At 41.6% G+C, this 4154-nt stretch overlaps 1 non-coding gene across 1 annotated transcript; it reads right to left on the bottom strand.

Annotated features, from left to right (window-relative positions):
* Positions 1-3830: 3830 nt before the first annotated feature.
* Positions 3831-3937, bottom strand: LOC121100580. The gene has a single exon (XR_005832329.1). It is a non-coding gene; the product is annotated as a U6 spliceosomal RNA (small nuclear RNA).
* Positions 3938-4154: the final 217 nt, after the last annotated feature.

The following is a 4154-nucleotide window of genomic DNA, read 5'->3' as shown; positions in this document are numbered from 1 at the left end:
TTATCATAGATAGTCTTTACAAGGAGGGGCAGCCACTCACTATAAGTCTTCTTGACATCAAAGGTCTAGGTAATGATGGATAACCTTTTGACACTATATGAAGTTGCTCATGTGGTATATGGCCTGTTGGAAAGAACAGCAGAAGAAAGGGTAATCTTTAAATGATGAGTCAATTGGTTGTTTGAATGCAGGAATGCAGATAACTGCACAGCCCACTTCCTCCCTTGATTCAAAAGATATATAATATGATCATTGTTCATTATCTCTTGCCCCTAAACTGCAATCTGAACCCTACAGGGGTAAGGATATTTTTGTGTGTTCACTGACGTATCCCAACAGTGAAGCAGATGAATGCCTGACTTATTGTGGTGCTCGGTATGTATCTGCTGTATGACTGTATCAGCTTAATTAGTGAAGAAATGACATTACTACTCTTGCTAAGATTCAGGGCTCATCCAGTCTCTCCAGGATAGTCTCAGGCAGTGGGACACACAGTCAATGCTTCCACAGTACACCTTCTGAGAACTACTCCCTTGCTGTCCTTTCTCCTGACAGGAGGAAGCAGACCTAGTTTTCTTAGGAACCCACAGGCAGCTGGAACCACTCCATCCCCACTTCACCATATACAAGTGTGAAATTCTGCTTGGAATGAGAAAAAAAAATTCACTCTTTTCTGGTTGGGAGCCCCACTTCTTTTTGGGATCCCTTTGGGACAAGGCAGATTGTAAGGCAGAATTAAAGCTTGGTTAGGTTTTACTGGTGCTTACCAGTCTATGTTCCCTGAATTAATGCCTACTATTTAAAGGAAGAACCCACTTTTAACTCCACCCCTGGAATTAGAAAGTTAGTCTTTAATCGAGGAAATACAATCAGGTAATGATTCAGAAATAGGTTTCACAATTTATTGAGGAGATTTAACTCAGTGGAGTATAACAGCTTTATTTTTTTCCAATTACCATTTTAAACTACGCTCTGATAAGTCCTCCATTTCCTGTTTCTTAGCAGCATCTTCAGCCGATTCCATAACTTTCTTGTCACTTTTGGTAATTAAGAGTCCAGTTCAATTTCAAAGTCTATTAAAGCTCACCCTCTCTCCTCCCTGCAGCACAGGTCTGAGCATGACCTCTGGATGGGGAAAGCAGAGGAGGTGAGATGCATACATCCTGCTGCCTCCTTCTCTAGGGGTCCATCCTCTGGGGTAGTAGGGGGCTGGAAGGAGAGATGGTGCAGGCAGGGGTCATATTATATGTCTGGCCATATATGTGTGGCAGGAAGATGTCCCTGGCCAAGCTCTATTCTGATCTGGTTCTATTTGATGCTGGTTGCCTTTGCTGATGGGGTGGTGTTGTATAGATAACTATTCAAGATTTCTTTGAGGGTGGTGTCAAATTTTGTCTGATTCTCTCCCCACCCCACCTTTGGTACTGAGGATCCCTCAGAGAGAGATAGTTGTGTGCCTTCAGTCTGGCCAGTGGTCCGTATCTCCTCCTTCCTCTCAAATGGAATCGCCTCACCTGGCCCAATGGCTTCCCTGGCAACCCTGTAACTCCTCCTTCTGCTACAATGTCTACACTTCTTTGCATTCGAAACCATCTTAGCCTCTGAGAGTCCTGGGGGACTGAGCTGAGGTTGTCCCAACTCTCGTTTTCTTACACGGCACGATGCATCATAGTTCCTTTGCATTCTAATAAGTCGTCCAAACTGGAAAGTTTAGAGGGTCAGAGATGCAGGGAAGGAAGTGGTCAAGCAAATCAACACCTTCTGGTGTCTGAAATTCCCACCGTTAGAGTTAAGACTTTAGGTTAAAATAGCATGTAAGGCCATTATTAAAATGCAAGTATTTCCCAAGAGAAGTAATTAACATTGGCACAGCTGCCAATGTTAGAAGATCAGAAAACCTAATTCTGAAAGATGAGAATTTCTTCGGTAAGTCTTGTATATGAAATGTGAGAGGGCACTAACTTGTGTAGTTCCTACTAGAATATACTCATTTTTAAAATCCATATTTTATTTAACCTTTCTGTCATCACCTTCAGTTCACATCATTGTTCTCACCTCACAGTAATTTGCCAAAGGACGCACAGTTAGTAGGTGGCTGTGGCAAGGGATGGAGGGATTCTTGTATTTTTATGTGTCCCATTTACCCGCTCTTGTCATAAACTAACTTGGTAACAAAATTTTCCAACAATCTAATTTTCTCTTGCCTAGACAACTTCAAATAGCATCAGGGATAATATTTTTCCACCAGATTGATTGAATTCATGAGTTGCCTTGGTATCGTGTGGAAACATGCGTATCACATTATAATTTGGTGAACTAAATTTTTCCCAAACTCAGTGCAGACAGACCCACTGCCTGGCACAGTACCCTGTGTCAAGGACTAACTCATGGATTCCTGATTTTCTCTTCTCTTCTGCTTCTGCTTCTTTTTTTTAGATAGGAGATTGGACTTGGGAATCTCTAGAAAGTCTCACCCATTCACTTCTGTATTAACGTTGACATTTAATTGTGTGCTGCCTTTAACATTGTTTCTTTTCTTTTCCTCAAGCATGTCTGGCTAAGCTCACTAACTCAACCGAAAACTCCTCAAGGGTAGTGTTGTGGGCTGAATTGTGTCCTTCGAAATGCATATATTTAAACCTTTAAAATGGGACTGTATTTGGAGGGAGGGAGAGGTAATGAAGTTAAAATGAGGCTGTTAGGCTGGGCTCTCATCCAATCTGTGTCCTTATAAGAAGAGGAGATTAGGACGCACAAAGAGACACTAAGGATGAACAAAATGGAAAAAAAGCCATGTGAGAACATGACAAAAAGGCAGCTCTCTGCAGGACAAGGAGAGAGGCCTCAGGGGAAACCAAACCTGCCAACACCTTGGTCTTCCAGACTTCCAGAACTTTGGGGAAAATAAATTTCTGTTGCTGCAGCCACCTGGCTGGAGGTATTCTGTCATGGAGGCCCGAGCAAACTAATACAGATAGTGACCTCTTATATTTCTTGGACACGCCCGTGCCATTGTGCCTCACACAACACTCAGCACACGATTTAGGAAGCATTTAGTAATGCTGGTTGTATTTGTTTTACTTTTTATCCTCCATGTACTTAAAAAAAAATCCATCCGTGAAACATATTTAACATAATTGGCTTCATAGGCGGTTATTTTGGTTTGTCAGCAAATGGCTCTCTATCTTCATTAATAAAGACTTAATCATTTGTTTGAATAGCTAATAGATGCCCAAGGAAAGTATTTAAGCAGCATGAAAGATTATATGGTGAAAAGTAAACCTCCCTCACACCTCGGTCTCTCAGATCTCTTCCCTAGAGGCAGCCATTATTATCAGTGTGTTGTCTGTCTTTCCAGATAAACCTTTGCTTAAAAATGCGCGCACGCATGTGTGCATAGAATATACACATCTATATTATAGGTATATGGCATATGTATTTATGCAAAGACATGCTTTAAGAAAATCTCCCTGTATACAGATACAGGTATAAATATACAGGTATAAATATATAGCCTCCTCTGATTTTCTTTTCTGTTTTATTTTGTTTTTATCAAATGATGGTATAATGCACACATGTTCCTTCTGTATTTTTACAGTCAGATGTTTATTTAAAAGTAAAAATATGGGGGCGCCTGGGTGGCACAGCGGTTAAGTGTCTGCCTTCGGCTCAGGGAGTGATCCCGGCGTTATGGGATCGAGCCCCACATCAGGCTCCTCTGCTATGAGCCTGCTTCTTCCTCTCCCACTCCCCCTGCTTATGTTCCCTCTCTTGCTGGCTGTCTCTATCTCTGTCGAATAAATAAATAAAATCTTTAAAAAAAAAAAAGTAAAAATATGGAACGCTTCATGAATTTGCGTGTCTTTCTTGCTCAGGGGCCATGCTAATCTTCTCTGTATTGTTCCAATTTTAGCATATGTGCTGGTGAAGTGAGCATGACATGTTTCTACCTTTTTTAAAAAAGATATATTTATTTAAGAAAAAAGAGAGAGAGAGAGAGAGAGGATGTGTGGGGGGATGGGCAGAGGGAGAGAGAAAACCTTGAGCTGGAGCTCGATGAGGGCTCAATCTCCCAACCCTGAGATTATGACCTGAGTAAAAACCAAGAGTCTGATGCTTAACTGATGGAAATCCCCCAGGCACCCCAACATGTT

Source organism: Ursus maritimus, unplaced genomic scaffold (genome assembly GCF_017311325.1).
Source record: "Ursus maritimus isolate PB19 unplaced genomic scaffold, ASM1731132v1 scaffold_4, whole genome shotgun sequence".
NCBI classification, from domain to species: domain Eukaryota; kingdom Metazoa; phylum Chordata; class Mammalia; order Carnivora; family Ursidae; genus Ursus; species Ursus maritimus.
The sequence above is the reverse complement of the archived record's forward strand: the minus strand, read 5'-3'. Positions and strand labels throughout refer to the sequence as shown.